Source organism: Petaurus breviceps, unplaced genomic scaffold, assembly GCF_028583685.1.
Source record: "Petaurus breviceps papuanus isolate PSGF00001 unplaced genomic scaffold, PetGlider_PUasm1.0 470, whole genome shotgun sequence".
Classification (NCBI taxonomy): Eukaryota; Metazoa; Chordata; class Mammalia; order Diprotodontia; family Petauridae; genus Petaurus; species Petaurus breviceps.
The window spans coordinates 4,301,725-4,318,976 of NW_027186350.1; the positions used below are offsets into that span (position 1 = coordinate 4,301,725).

The 17,252-nt window shown below is 37.3% G+C and overlaps 1 long non-coding RNA gene across 1 annotated transcript in view; it reads right to left on the reverse strand.

The window, feature by feature from the left end:
* LOC138171880 (uncharacterized) overlaps nucleotides 1-17,252 on the reverse strand; it is a 33,281-nt gene continuing 16,029 nt past the window's right edge. The window contains exon 3 of the long non-coding RNA XR_011170993.1: nucleotides 1-1,265. This is a non-coding gene — a long non-coding RNA (uncharacterized lncRNA). The remainder of the gene's footprint in view (nucleotides 1,266-17,252) is intronic.

Consider the following 17,252-nt stretch of genomic DNA (forward strand, 5'->3'; position numbering starts at 1 on the left):
ATAAATAATTAATGTTTGTTTTTAGAGGGCGATGGTTTCAAAAGGACTAGTTCTTCCATTTTTTAAGTAAACATGGGTTTCAACTATGCCCCAGTTTAAAATTACAGTGACTTTCAGTACGAACAATGGCAACATTCAATAATAACATTCGTGTTTATAAATGTAAACATTTCCCTCCAATGACAGTCCTGGACCAATAATTGAACCTATTGTAAAATTCTATTTGAACTGGTAAATGGAACATTCTAACTGAACCTTTAAATATCTGTTTGATTTTTTAAAAATTTATGTAAAATTAATTTTTAGAAGGAATGACAAAGATAAAAAAAACTATTCCTCATATTATTCCTAAATTTCACAAATATCTCAATCCATTACAAAGTAAAAATTTTTAACCCATTACCAACAATCTCAATAAAGAATTTTGAATTAAATGCTATCTGGATATTGAACAAATATTATACATTTAAATCAAGTTAATTATGTTATGTGTTGTACTTAGCTGCCATGGAGAACACATAGAAAGAAGGACAAGACAGGATTCTGCCATCATAGAGGATATAATCTTTTTAGGGAGGCACAACATCATAGGATTTAGTCTAGGAAGACAACCTAGCATCCTGCTAGATCAACTCCTGCATATTTTTATTTAAAAATTATGAATGTTTTTGATGTTATATCACTTTCGTTTTCAAACATATTTGTAAGGGGGGAGGATTGAGTCACACTGATACCTTTATCTGGTGAGAACATAACTCAGTTGAACAATGTTTGTTTGAAGTATGAGCTAGCTATGAACAAGGCCTAGATGTCTCCTTGAATGAATCAGTTGTAGTCTTTAGACTAAGTACAAAAAAATTCCTAGATCAATTTAAATGTCTTTGAAAATCACTGTATAAACTGAAATAAGTTGCATAAGAAGCATGATCAGATTGGTTGATAAAACTTGGTCATACCCTATGAGTTATAGATAAAATATTAAGCAAGTTTGGAACCAAGGACTTTGGGCATATAGTAACTTAGGTAGCAGCCTTCTATCCAAGTCACTGAGAAGGAATCCCTTGGGGGGAAGAAGAAGAATCCCAGGCCTGGACTCAACCTTCGTATCAGTCTCAGTTTCCTCCCCAGCTCTCCCCCGCTGGCTTAAGGAACACCTCGTGAATTTTGGAGGACCAGAGGATTCGGACTTTTTCATCAGCATTCTAGCAGTATCTCTAGGAGAGCAGCAGGTGATAGTGGTGTCTCCATCAGGAATAAGAGACAAACTGAATGAAAAAAGAAAAGACAAGTTCAAGGCTCTACAAGGGGACCATCCAAAAAACTCAATCATACCTTAGAAGAACTTCTAGAAGATTCCTTCCTAAGGACTTCTGGGAGCGATGAGTTATACCCTTTGCCACATGAGCTCCAAGTTTGAGCCTACTTTCCTCTGGACCCTATGATTTTGTTGGAGTATTTTTGTGGCAGAATGTGTCACAGACTTTGGAAAATTGTTTTGTACCAATTACATCATCATAGTAAATTATTGTTCAGTCATTCAGTTGTGTCCAACTCTTCATGACCCTATGGACACAGTAGGCCAATACTATCCATGAGGTTTTCTTGGCAAAGATGCTGGAATGATTTACCGTTTCCTTCTCCAGGGGCTTAAGGCAAGCAGAGGTCAAGTGACTCACCCAGGATCACACAGCTAGTATCTGAGTTCAGATCTGAGCTCAGGTCCAGTACCCTGTATACTGACCCACGTAGTTGCCTCCATCATTAGAACCTGGCTCTAAAAGCTAAAAAGTCTAATTATGTGATATCAATCGATAATTATGGGGGAAAACACATTGATGAGGACTTCAGAAAGATACTCCCTAGCCTTTACTTCAGGCCTGCCCCTAGAGTTTTGTAGAGACTAGAATTTAACAAATGGCAGACTGAGGTAATACTCCCATTGAGATATCTTTTATTAGCAGCTGCATGTAGCTTGGTAACAAAGGGTTCTTGGGTACCCTCCATTTGAACCATAAGACTCCAAGGCCAGCATCTTTTACACCTAGATGTGTCTTCCTTCTGACTGGCCTGACAGTACATAATTTGGACCTCCCCTGGCAACCCTGATTGGTAGATATTTTAATGAGGAGGCAGGCTAAGAGCCTCAGCTCCTTCCTATTATTTCATTGTTGGGGTGTGGAGCAATGGAGAAATCCCCTGGGGAGGGCCTTAGCTTAAACTGGCTTCTGTTTACAGGGTAAACAGAGGATAGAGGCCCCACCCAAAATAATTAACAGATGCCATAGGGCTGGGAATAATTACCTTATTCTATTACACCCTTCAGGAAAGCTACCTCTTCTTCAGAGGTTGGAGTCTGAGGAAATGGATATATTCACATAGAAATATTGGTAATAAGTACAATCCAGCATTAATTTTCCTCAGTTTTGAGGGGTCAAGTAGCACCTGTCCTCTGAGGACCTTACCTGTCAGTATGAGTTGGGATTAGGAAAGTAAACCTGAATTACATATTCTTCCCCACTCCCCTAGCCATTGAACCATCTCTTATAACAATGAAGCAAATCCAACCAACATATCAACCACATCTGGCAATATTTATAATATTCTACAACCATAGTCCTCCAGTTCTGCTAAAAACAAAGGCTGTACATTTTCTTAGCTCTCCTCTGGGGCAAATCTTGCTCTTTATCATTATACAGTCTTCAGTTTGTTTTTTGCTACCATTCTTTTGTTTTTGCTACCATTCTTGCTGTTTACATTATTGTAGTGTGCATATTGTTTTCTTATTTCTGCTTACTTCCCTCTGCATTAGTTCATATAAGTCTTCCCTTCTCTAAATTCTTTATAGCTAGGGCCCTCTTCTTCTCCAAGTACTGAACTCTCTTTAAGTCCCTTCCTTTAAGTCCCAATTAAAATCTTACCTTTAACAGGAAGTCTTCCTCAACCTCTCTCAATTCTGGTGCCTTCCTCTGTTAATTATTTCCTATTTGTCCTGTACATAGCTTGCTTTGTATATATTTGTTTTCATGTTGTCTCCCCCATTAGATTGTAAGCTCCTTGAGGGAAGGGACTACTTTTTGTATGTCCATTACTTTTTGGTACTTTTCCTTCTATTTTCAATCTTCTTGGCCCTATCCTCATTTCCTACAAGAAGAAACTGAAACCTGGAGATGTTAAGTGACTTGAGTAAAATTCCAAGGTATTGGTGTGGTTTGGGGTTGCTTGGAACTCCAAAATATCATATTCTGCTGGGAAAGAATTCAAGCACTCAAGCCTTCTTTCAGTCAAAATAGCAAGGTTTATTGTAATTTGGCAGGCAAGATTCCTAGTGAATCTGCAGCTTGGTGGGGGTGAGATTGATAAGTATATACAAAATAGGAGCAGTGAGAAAGTCTGGATGGGATTAAGGAGTGGTAAATAGACTGGGGTGGGCCACAGGCAGATAGCGAAAGGAATTAAGTACTCTGGGGTAGGTCTGTTAGAGAGCAACAGTGAAAGGGCTATTGGGTATCTAGGTGGACTGGGATGGGCCAGAAACTGGGAGAGAACTGCAAGGGACTGTGTTGTGTGGGAAAATTCAAGGACTGGGTTGCTGAACTGTATGAGAAAATTCAGAGTCTAGGTCCATCACCCCATAAGTATCAAAGGCAAGATTTTAATAGGGGGACTCCTGGGTCTGGATCTAGTGCTCTTTCCAAACCATGCTTCTTCTTAATAAGCAATTAATTAATGATAGAAAGGTTTTTTTAATTGAAAATATTAGAAGCAATTAACCACAAGCAATTATAAATTCTTTTTTTTTTGTTGAGTCATTTCAGTTATGTCTGACTCTTTGAGATCCAATTTGGGTTTTTTTGCTTTTTTGGAAGGGGGAAAGCAGGGCAATTGGGGTTAAATGACTTGCCCGAGTTCACACGGCTAGTAAATGTTAGGGCCAGATTTGAACTCAGGACCTCCTGGCTCCAGGGCTGGTGCTGGAGTGCCATCTAGTCGCCACTATTTGGGATTTTCTTGGCAAAGATACTGGAGTGGTTTACCACTTCCTTCTTCAGATCATTTGACAGATGAGGAAACAGAGGTAAACAGGGTTAAGTGACTTGCCCAGGTTCACACAGCCAGTAAGTGTTTGAGGCCAGATTTGAACTCAGAAAGATGAGACTTCCTGACTTCAGGTCTAGCACTCTATCCACTGCACCAACCAGATGTCCCATTAGTTCAATTACAACATGATTATTTGCAAAGCTAATAGGATAGATATGAATTCAGAAAAAGAAAAAATTACCGTGTGTTAAAGGTTTGAGTCCTAATTCTGGCTACTTGCTCAGTTGTTTAATTTGTGTGAATTTGAGTAGGTCATCTCACCTTTTTGGGTCTCTCATCTGTAAAATGGGGATATTATATCAGATGATTTATGAAGTTCTCTCAAAATCTACATTTCTAATAGCAGTGATGGTATGGAGGGGGTGAGAAGAGCTATTCAAATATTCCTATTTGCCCTCTTCAGTCTACTATTGACTTATTGCCTGAATGGGTTACTGAATATAAAATTTCTCATCTATTTTGGGAAGTTGTATCTAAAGACTGATATAATTCTGTCTTTTTTTAGTCCCCATTAAGAGACAGCAATCTGGTAAAATGCATCAACAGTATTCGTTCTAGTTCTCCCTTCTTTTTGAGAAGGCTTCTTGCCTTCTTATTTCCAGTAAGTACACTCTGTCTGGGCAAAGGCCTGTGATTAACACTACTTATAGAGACAAAGTAAACATTCGAAACAAAGAAAGGCAAATAGACTCTCCAGTGCCCAGAAAGAGCGATTCCAAGCTTCTATAAGGGAGCTCATGGGGGAATTGGGGGGGGGGGTCTGGGAAGGCTGTATGGGATTAGGTTCAGAGGGGATTTCAGCAATAAAGCCTTCTTGTTGCCCTGTCAATCCCCACCCCTGATCTACATAGTTCCAGAGTCCTGGCTCACTTTGTGATGGCAACATCTGCCCACATTTTTACTCTCTCAGCTCCACATGCCTATTCCCTTGGATTCTCCTTCTCTGGCTCCATGCATCTTCTGGGTACCTTACTGAGTGCCTCAAGAAAAATTGAGTTCTGCATGGAGTCTAGCAGCAAACTAATTGGATTGTACCTTTTAAGAGTCATCAGGGGGAGTGGAGCCAAGATGGGGGAAAGGAAGCAGGAACTTTTCTAAGTTCCTCCATGAATTCTGTCACTAAATTTTAAAAAATTAATCTGAATGGACTTTAAAGTAACAGAACTCGTTGGAAGAGGGAGTGTGGCAGATTCCCAGCCCAGGAAAGTGCCCAGGTCTGGGCAGGGGGAGCACAGAGCACTCAGGGGCTGCACCAGCACGGACCTGAGAGCAGACTCCAGTAGAGTGAGAGCAAGCTCCAGCCAGCAGACTCATCTACCACAAGGATGCTTTGCAGCCATTTCACCACAGGATGGAGGATCTGTTAGAACTGAGTAAGAGAAAGCACAGGGCCCAAAGAAGCGACAGCAGCTTCTCCTGGGGCTATCAGCCCACAGCCTGGATGTTTAAAAATCACCTACCTGATTTTCCAGGAGCCAAGATGGTGGAGTAAATCCTAGCTACTCTGATTCCCCCTCCCTGACCCAGAAAACCCAGAGATAAATGTCCCACACAGAGTAAAATACTGAATTAATGGAAATAGCCTCAGGTGCAGGAGACCTAGAAGAAGGGCTTAACTGAAGAAGTACTGAGTCTGAAGTGAAGGGTAGGAGAGGTCCCAACAAGCCCCACCTCAGTTGACCAGCAGGAGATCCCAAAGCCCCAGGTGATGGAGCCAGCAAGCACTAACAACAGAAGCCCAGGTGTGCCTTAGCACCACCAGGGGAATCTGCAGACAACAGCGCTGCTGGCTGCCAACTGCTGAGCCTGTAGCTCAGCTGTGAGCCTCAGGGTAACTGAGGGGAAACACTGAGGGTCCTGGCCTTCACCTCAGTCTAGACACCCAGAAGCTACAGCACACAAAGTTAACAAACAAACCCCTACTGCCCAGCCTGAGAAGCATGGTACATCTGTACCCCAGAAGCAGATATCCACTCTAAAAACTCAGGACATAGGCAATCACAATGGGCAAGAAGGAATCTGTCAAATCAAGAATGATACGATCCTATTATAGTGAGCAAGAACAACCAGATTCAGAGGACAACATGGACTCTATACTCATACCTGAGACCACATAAGGAAATATGAACTGGTCTCAAGCCCAAAAAGCATTCTTGGAGGAGCTCAAGAAAGATTTTAAAAGCTAAATTAGAGAGGTAGAAGATAAATTTAAATCTACACTGACCAAACTGGAAAAAAAAAGTCACTGAAGAAAATAAATCCTTAAAAAGTAAAATTGGTGAACTTGGATGGGAGGTTCAAAATCTAAATGGAGAAAATACTTCCCTAAAAATGAAAACTGAACATATGGGAAAGGAGCTTCAAAAACTAACCAAGGAAAATAATTCACTAAAGATTAGAATCAGTCAAATTGAAGCCAAAGACTCTATGATGCATCAAGAGTCAGTTAAACAAGCAGAGCCAAGATGGCGGAGTAAAAGCAAGACCTTCCCATGGCTCCAGCTTCCACCTTCCCCAATCCATGTAAAAAGGGGACTTTAAACAAACTTTGGAGCTGCAGAACCCACAAAATGACACAGAGAAGCTAACCTCCCACTGAGGACAGCCAGGCAGGCCGGCAGGAATCAGCCAACACAGTGTTCTGGGAGCGGAGCCCAGCCCCACCCAAGGCTTTAGCCCCAGGGCATGCCTGACCAGCTGCTGGCCAGAGGGACTCCAGATCAGCAGCAGCTGTGGCCATTTCCAGATTTATCAACACATAGACACAAAAGACAAAGTGATAAGTCAGTACAGTCTGGACTTTGGGACCAGTAAGTGGGAGTGCATGGCTTTTACCCCCAGGGCGAAAAGCCACTGAGACACCGGCACAGCTAGCCAGCGCAGCGTGGCAGCTTCAGCTCTTGGCTTGCAGAGTGTAGGGGGACCAAGCACTAGTCTGAGGGGTAATCCCTCTTGCTTTAACCTGCTTGGATCTGGATTGCAGTCTAGGGTGGTGGTTCTTGGGTGTGTGTCCAGCTTGCCAGAGCATGTGGAGACCTCAGAGAGGGCACCCATCTAATACCTCCAGCAGCTGAGAAAACCCCAGCGTTTGGGACGAAAGCTCCTCTGTCTGGTGGCAGAGTCCTACTGTGGCAAAAAGCCCCAAAGTCAAGTAATTGAGTGGCAAAATGAGCAGGCAAAGGAAACAAAGCAGACAGAAGATTTCAACAATACACTCCTATTTTAGGGACAAAAAGGAGCAAAGCATGGAACAAGAGGAAAACAGTGAAGTCAGAACTCCTGCACCAAAAGCTTCAAAGGAAAATACAAGCTGGTTACAGGCCATAGAGGACCTTAAGAAAGATTTTGAAAACCAAATAAGACAAGTGGAGGAAAAATTGAGAAGAGAAAGGAGAACAATGCAAGAAAATTATGAAATGAGAGTCAACAGCCTGACTGAAGAAAATAATACCTTAAAAAACAGACTGACTCAAATGGCAAAGGAGGCCCAAAAAGGCAATGAGGAGAAGAATGCCTTAAAAAGCCAAATTTTGCCAAATGGAAAAAGAATCTTAAAAACTCAATGAGGAGAATCATTGCTTCAGAATTAGATTGGAGCAAATGGAAGCTAATGACTTTATGAGAAATCAAGATGCTGTTAAACAGATCCAAACAAATGAAAGAATAGAAGGCAATGTGAAATATCTCATGGGAAAAACCACTGACCTGGAAAATAGATCCAGGAGAGATAATTTAAAAATTATTGGACTGCCTGAAAGCCATGACCAAAGTAAGAACCTAGAAATCATCCTCCAGGAAGTTCTCAAAGAAAACTGCCCTGATGTTTTAGTACCAGAGGGCAAAATAGAGGTTGAAAGAATCCACCGATCACCTCCTGAAAAAGATCCCAAAAAGAAAACTCCTAGGAATATTATAGCCAGGTTCCGGAATTCCCAGATTAAGGAGAGAATATTACAAGCAGCCAGAAAGAATTTGAATATTGTGGAAACACAATCAGGATAACCCAGGATCTGGCAGCTTTTACACTGAGGGATCGAAGGGCTTGGAATATGATATTCCGGAGGGCAAAGGAGCTGGAATTAAAACCAAGAGTCACCTACCCAGCAAAACTGAGTATCATGTTTCAGGGGAAAATATGGTCATTCAGTGGAATAGAGGACTTTCAAGCATTCTTGCTGAAAAAAAAACAGAGTTGAATAGAAAATTTGACATTCAGATACAAGAAGCAAGAGAAGCATGAGAAGGTAAACAGGGAAAAGGAATCAAAAGGAACTTATCAAAGTTGAACTATTAACATTCTTACATGGAAAAACAATAATTGTAACTTATGAAACTTTTCTCAGTAGTTTAAGGGATTAGAAATATCTATATTTGTCTATATATGAGGGTATATGGGCATATGAATACCAAAAAAAAAGAGTCAATTAAACAAAAAACAAAGATTGAAAAATTTGAAGAAAGTGTAAAATATCTCACTGGAAAAACAAGTGACCTAGAAAACAGATCCAGGAGAGATAACCTAAGAATTACTGGTCTACCAGAAAGCCATGATGAAAAAAGCAGCCTGGATAACATCTTCCAAAAGATTGTCAAAGAAAACTGTCCAGAGGTCCTTGAATCAGAGGGCAAAATAGTTATCAAAAGAATTCACCTGCCTCCTCCTGAAAGAGATCCCAAATTGAAAACTCCAAGAAATATAGTAGCCAAATTTCAGAATTTCAAGGTCAAGGAGAAAATACTGCAAGTAGCCAAAAAAGAAACAATTCATATATCATGGAACTACAGTCAGGATTACACAGGATCTAGCAGCTTTTACATTAAAAGACCAGAGGGATTGAAATTTGATATTTTGTAAGGCAAAAGAGCTAGGACTGCAACCAAGGACCAACCACCTGTCAAAACTGAGCATAATCTTTCAGGCAAGGAGATGGTCATTCAATGAAATAAGGGACTTCCAGACTCCCAATGAAAAACCCAGAGCTCAATGGAAAATTCAATCCCCAATTACAAGACTCAAGAAAGACATAAAAAGGTAAACAAGGAAAACACACACTCACACACACACATAACTTTGGATTCAATAAAAGCAAACTATTTACATCCCCATATGAGAAGCAGATACCTGTCAACGTTGAAATTTATATAATTATAGGAACATTTAAAAGGGATATACATAGAGGGTGTGAGTAAACTAATATGAAGATAAAAAACCTTATTAAGAGGTGCAAAAGGATTGTAATGGGAGAAAAGGAAAGGATGAGGCAGAAAAAGGTAAACTATGCCACACAAAGAGGCATAAAAACATACTATCGAAGAGGGAAAGGAAGGGCAGCCAGGTAGTGCATTGAGTAAGAGCGCATGCCCCGGAGTAAGGATACCTGGGATCTGTTCCAGCCTCAGATACTTAACACCCACACAAAATAACTGGACATGTAACCTTTAGCAAGTTATTTAACCCCAATTGCTTAAAAAAAAAAAGAAAGAAGAGGGGAAGGAGGGAGGAAGATGAATATCATATGAACTTTATTCTCATTGGTTCTGGTTCAAAGAGGAATCAACATAATCAGTTAAGTTTAGGATTCTAACATGAAAAGACACAAAAACATTATAATAAAGGGGAAAGAGGGAGGGAGAGGAGCACTGCATGTTATTTTCTTTCATGGGTTTGGGTTGAAGGAAGGAATAGCATACTCCATTAAGTATAAAAATCCATTGTGCCACATAGGCAGTTGAGAGGTAAGGGAGAGGTAAAAAGGGGGGGGTGGGTTAGAAGAGAGGGAAATAGTAGTAAGGGATAGGGGTAGGGGGGCGCAGGGAGGGAATAGTGAGGGAGGCAGTGGTCAAAAAGAAAACTCTTAAGGAGGGGAAGGGAAAAGGAAGAAACAAAAACATAAACAGAGGAGGGAACAGGATGGAGGGAAAGACACAGATAGTAATCATAACTGTGAATGTGAATGGGATGAACTCTGCCATAAAACAAAGGCAGATAGTAGAATGGATTAAAAACCACAATCCTACAATATGCTGTCTACAAGAGACACATTTGAAACTCGGGGATATGCACAAGGTAAAGGTAAAAGGCTGGGGTAGAATATATTATGCTTCAGGTAAAGTAAAAACAGCAGGGGTAGATATCCTTCTCTCAGATAAAGCAAAAGCAAAAACAGAACTAATTAAAAAAGATAAGGAAGGAAGCTATATCCTGCTAAAAGGCACTATCGAAAATGAAGCAATATCATTACTTAACATATATGCACCAAGCAGTATAGCATCTAGATTCCTAGAGGAGAAGTCAAGGGATTTAGAGGAAGAAATATATAGCAAAATTATACTAGTGGGAGACCTCAATCTCCCCCTCTCTGAACTTGATAAATCTAACCTCAAAATAAACAAGAAAGAAGTTAAGGAGGCAAATAGAATTTTAGAGAGGCTAGACATGATAGATCTCTGGAGAAAAATAAATGGGGATAAAAAGGAATATGCCTTTCTCTCAGGGTATGTTGCACATACACAAAAACTGACCATGTACTAGGGCATAAAAACCTCACAATTCAATGCAGAAAGGCAGAAATATTAAATGTATCCTTCTCATATCATGATGCAATAAAAATCATATGCAATAAAGGGCCATGGAAAAATAAACTAAAAACTAATTGGAAACTAAATAATTTAATCCTAAAGAATGAGTGGGTCAAACAAGAAATTATAGAAACAATTAGTAACTTCATTCAAGAGAATGGCAATAATGAGACAACATACCAAAACTTGTGGAATGCAGCAAAGGCAGTTCTTAGGGGAAATTTTATATCCCTGAAAGCATACATTAATAAATTAGAGAAAATAGAGGTCAATGAATTGGAGAGGCAATTGATAAAGCTAGAAAAAGGACAAATTGAAAATCCCCAATTAAATACTAAATCAGAAATAATGAAAACCAAAGAAGAGATTAATAAAATTGAAACTAAGAAAACTATTGAATTAATAAATAAAACTTGGGGTGGCCAGGTGGCACAGTGAGTAAGAGCACTGGCCCCAGAGTCGGGATGACCTGGGATTGAATCCAGGCTCAGACACTTAGTACCCACCCAGAAACACTTGGCCGTGTAACCTTGAGCAAGTTACTTAACCCCAATTGCTTTAAAAATAATAAATAAATAAAACTAAGAGCTGGTTTTATGAAAAAATAAAATTGATAGACCTTTAGTCAATATAACAACAAAAAAAGAAGAAAACCTAATTACAAGTATCAAAAATGAAAAGGGTGAATATACCTCCAATGAAGAGGAAAATAAAACAACAATTAGGAATTATTTTGCCCAATTTTATGCACATAAATTTGACAATCTTAGTGAAATGGATGAATATTTATGAGAATATAAGTTACCTAGATTAACTGAAGAGGAAGTAAATTACTTAAATAACCCCATCTCAGAAAAAGAAATTGAACAAGCCATCAATGAACTCCCTAGGAAAAAAATGTCTGGGGCCCCAGATGGATTTACTAGTGAATTCTATCAAATATTTAAAGAACAATTGATTCCAATACTCTCCAAACTATTTGGGAAAATTGGTGGACAAGAAGTCCTACCAAATTCTTTTTATGACACAAATATGGTACTGATACCTAAATCAGGAAGAGACAAAATGGAGAAAGAAAATTATAGACCAATTTCTGTCATGAATATAGATGCAAAAATTTTTAATGAAATATTAGCAAAAAGACTACAGCAATTTATCATAAGAATAATACACTTTGATCAGGTAGGATTTATTCCAGGAATGCAAGGATGATTCAATATTAGGAAAACCATCAGTATAATTGACCATATCAACAATAAAGCTAGCAGAAACCATACGATTATCTCAATAGATGCAGAAAAGGCTTTTTGACAAAATACAACATCCATTTCTATTAAAAACACTAGAAAGTATAGGAAAAAATTGAGTTTTCCATAAAATAATAGGTAGCATCTATTTAAAGCCATCAGCAAGCATTATATGTAATGGGGATAAACTAGAAGCATTTACAATAAGACCAGGGGTGAAACAAGGATGTCCACTATCACCCCTCTTATTCAATCTGGTACTAGAAATGTTAGCAGTAGCAATTAGAGAAGAAAAAAAATTGAAGGAATCAAATTAGGTAAAGAAAAGACTAAGTTATCACTCTTTGCAGATGACATGATATACTTAGAGAATCCTGGAGAATCAAATAAAAAACTACTTGAGACAATAAATAAATAGGGCAAAGTTGCAGGATATAAAATAAGTCCACATAAATCCTTGGCATTCCTATATATTGCTAACAGAATCCCACAGCAAGAGATAGAAAGAGAAATACCATTTAAAGTTATTGTAGACATTATGAAATATTTGGGAATCTACCTGCCAGAACAAACCCAGGACCTATATGAACACAACTACAAAACACTTTTCACACAAATAAAGTCAGATCTAACTAATTGGAAAAACATCAATTGCTCGTGGCTGGGTCGAGCTAATATAACAAAAATGACAATTTTACCTAAATTAAATTACATGTTTAGTGCCATACCAATCAATCTAGCAAAAAGTTACTTTATAGAGCTAGAAAAAATAGTAACAAAATTCGTTTGGAAGAACAAAAGGTCCATTATATCAAGGGAATTAATGAAAAGAAATGCTAGGGAAGGTGGCCTAACCATACCAGATTTTAATCTGTATTAAAAAGCAGCAGTCATCAAAACTACTTGGTACTGGCTGAGGAATAGAGTAGTGGATCAATGGAACAGACTGGGCACATGAGACTCAGTAGTCAATGATTATAGTAATCTACTGTTTGATAAACACAAAGACCCCAGTTTTTGGGTTAAGAACTCACTATTTGACAAAAACTGCTGGGAAAACTGGAATACAGTATGGCAGAAACTGGTTATCTAACACCATATACCAAAATCAAATCTAAATGGGTACACGATCTAGGTATAAAGGTTGATACTGTAAGTAATCTGGGAAAGGAAGGAATAGTTTACCTGTCAGATTTATGGAGAAGGGAAGACTTTATGATGAAACAAGAGTTACAGACCATTATAAAATGCAAAATGGATAATCCTGATTACATTAAATTGAAAAGTTTCTGTACAAACAAAGCCAATGTAACCAAGATTAAGAGGGAAGTGGGAAATTGGGAAAGAATTTTACAACCAGTGTCTCTGATAAAGGTCTCATTTCTAAAATATACAGAGAATTGAGTCAAATCTATAAGAATACAGGTCATTCCCCAATTGATAAATAGTCAAATGATATGAACAGGCAATTTTCAGAAGTAGAAATTAAAGATATCTATAAGCATATGAAAAAATGCTCTAAATCACTATTGATTAGAGAAATGCAAATCAAAACAACTCTGAGATACCACATCTCACCAGTCAGATTGGTTAAGATGTCAAAACTGGAAAATGACAAATGCTGGAAAGGATGTGGAAAAATTGGAACACTAATACATTGTTGGTGGAGTTGTGAACTGATTCAACCATTCTGGAGAACAATCTGGAACTATGGCTATAAATAATTTCATATCCTTTGACTCAGTAATAACACTTCTAGGGCTTTATCCCAAAGAGATCATAGAAGTGGGACGAAAACCTGTATGTACAAAAATATTTATTGCAGCTCTTTTTGTGGTGGTAAAGAATTGGAAATTAAGGGGATGCCCATCACTTGGGGAATGGATGGACAAGTTGTGGTATATGAATGTAATGGAATACTATTGTGCTATAAGAAATGAGGAGCAGATGGACTTCATATTTACCTGGAGAGGCTTATACAAAATGATGTGGAGTGAGAAGAGCAGAACCAGAAGAAATTTGTACACAATTACAGACACAACTTATGTGTGATGACCAACTTTGATACACTGGACTTTTCTCAGCAATGCAAGGTTATAAGACAACTCCAAAGGACTCATGATGGAAGGAGATGTCTACATTCAGAGAAAGAACTAGAAAGAACAGAGTTTGAATTCAGACTGAAGCAAACTATCAGCTCTCTTTCTTTTTCTTGTTTGGTTTTGTTTCCTCTTTCTCATTGCTCATTCCATCCGTTACAATTCTTTACAACCTGAGTAATATCTAATGTGAAAGTATTTGCAGATCCTATGTTTGATTGCATGCTGCATGGGCTCCTGGTTGGGGGGGGGGGGTGGAGGAGAGGGAAGGGGAGAAATCTTGAAACTCAAGGGATTGTGGAACTGAATCTTGTAAACTAAAAGTAAACAAACAAATTAATAAAGAAAAAAATAATAATTTAAAAAAGAAAATTAAAAAAAAAAGAGTCATCAGGGATGTGACCCATCTTTATTTGTGCTTTCTCTCTTATGATTCACTAGGAGGACTTTATTTGTACCTCATAAAAGGATCACTTATTGTGGTCACAATTTTACAGTTGTTTTAACACTTCATTATTAGCCTTTTTTCTATAATTATGTTCTAAGCTTTCTAGATCAATTTCCTTAAAGTTTCCCCCTCCCCCATTTTATTATTTATTTTAAACATTCATTTAAAAAAAATTTAATTCTGTATTCTCTTCCTGCCTCCTGTCCATCCTCTACCAGTTCAGAAGGCAAGATATGTGACCTCAATAAAAATGTGAATTATGCAAAATATTTTTCCATATCAGTCATTTTGGGAAAAAAAAGGCAAGAAAAATAAAGTAAAAAAAATAATGCATCAGTCTGCACTCAGAGTCCATCAGTTTTCTCACCCTGAAAGTGGATAGTATTTTTCATCATAAGTCCTTCAAAATTGTTTTGGATTACTGCATCAATCAGAAAAACTAAATCATTCACATTTGATCATTGTATGTGGTTGTTACTGTATACAAGGTTCTCCTGGTTCTGCTCACTTCACTTTGCTAGTCTGAATCTATAAAGGTTTCCTTGAAGAGAGGTGGAATGTGAGTTGAATCTCAAAGGAAGGATAGAATTTTAGTAGGTAGAGTAAAGGTAAAAGTCAGTTCCAGGATGAATCAATTTTTAAAATTAAATTTTATTTATTTGGGGAGTATATTTTAAGTTCTAAACTAAGCATCTTCCTTCCTTCCTTCCTCCCTCCCTCCACATCCCATGCTAAAGAAGGCCACCATTTCTTTTTTTTTTTTAGCATTTTATTTTTCCAATTACATGTAATGATAGTTTTCAACATTCATTTTTATAAGATTTTGAATTCCAGTTTTTTTCTCCCTCCCTCTCCTCCCCCCTCCTCAAGTCAGCATGCAAACTTATATAGACTATATATGTACAATCATATTAAACATATTTTCACATTAGTCATGTTGTTAAAAAAGAATCATGGTTTTTAAAGGAAAAACCATGAGAAAGGAAAACAGAAACAAAAAAAAAAGAGAGAAAATAGTATGCTTTAATCTGCATTCGGACTCCATAGTTCTTTTTCTGGATGTGGTTGGCATTTTCCATCGTGAGTCTTTTGTAATTGTCTTAGAATATTATATTGCTGAGAAGAGCTAAGTCTATCAAAGTTGTTTATGGTACAATGCTGCTATTACTGTATGCAATATTCTGGTTCTGCTTACTTCACTTGGCATCAATTCATATAAGTCTTTCCATTTGTTTTCTGAAGTCTACCTGTTCATCATTTCTTATAGCACAATAGTATTCCATTACATTCATATACCACAACTTGTTCAGCCATTCCCCAATTGATGGGCATTCCCCTAATTTCCAATTTTTTACCACAGCAAAAAGAGCTGCTATAAACACTTTTGTGCATGTGGGTCCTTTTCCCTTTTTAATGACCTCTTTGGGATACAGGCTTAGTAGTGTTATTGCTGGATCAAATGGTATGCAAAGTTTTATAGCCCTTTGGGCATAGTTTCAAATTGCTCTCCAGAATGGTTGGGTCAGTTCACAACTCCACCAACAGTGCATAGTGTTTCAATTTTCCTACATCTTCTCCAATATTTAAAATTTTCCTTTTTTTAAAATCACATTAGCCAATTAGATAAGTGGTACCTTAGTTGTTTTAATTTGCATTTTCCTAATCAATAGTGATTTATAGCATTTTTATATGATTATAGACAGATTTAATTTCTTCATCTAAAAACTGCCTGTTCATATCCTTTGACTATATCAGTTGAGGAACAACTTTTATAAATTTGACAAAGTTCCCTATATATTTGAGATATTACACATTTATCCAAGAAACCGTCTGTAAAAAGTTTTCCCCAAATTTTCTGCTTTTCTTCTAATCTTGGATACATTAATTTTATTTGTACAAATACTTTTAATTTAATGTAATCAAATTATAAATTTATATCTCACAATGCTCTCTACCTCTTCTTTATTAATAAATTATTCTATCTATATATAACATAATGTGTTCCATGTTCTTCTAGTTTATTTATGATATTTCCCTTTACATCTAGATCATATATCCATTTTGACCTTATCTTGGCAAATGGCATAAGTTATTAGTCTATACCTAGTTTCTGCCAGACAGCTTTCCAGTTTTCTCAACAATTTTTTTTTTACCAAATAACTAATTCTTATCCCAAAAGCTTAAATCTTTACATTTGTCAAACACAAGGTTACCATAATAATTTACTACTATGTATTGTATGTCTACTCTGTTCTACCTTTCTATTTTTTAGCCAATACCAGATAGCTTTGATAATTACTGCCATATAATAAAACCTAAGATATGGTGCTGCTAAACCTCCTTCCTTTAAATTTTTTAAATGAATTCCTTTGATATTCTTGACCTTTTGTTCTTCCAAATAAATTTTATTGTTTTTTTCTCAGTAAATTTTTTTTGTAATTTCATTGGGCTGGCATTGAATAAATAGATTAGTTTAGACAGAATTATCATTTTTATTATATTTGCTCTGCCTGTTCATGAGCAATTAATATTTTCCCAATTTATTTAAATGTGACTTTTTTATATAAAAAGTATTTCATAATTATGTTCATGTAGTTCCTGGGTTTATCTTGACAAGTATACTTCTAGGTATTTTATGCTGTTTATGGTTATTTTAAATGGGGTATCTCTTACTCTCACTTCTTGCAGGGCTTTGTTGGTGATGCTGATGATTTATATGGGCTTATTTTATATACTGCTAGTTTGTTAAAATTATTAATTGTTTCAACTAGCTTTTTAGTT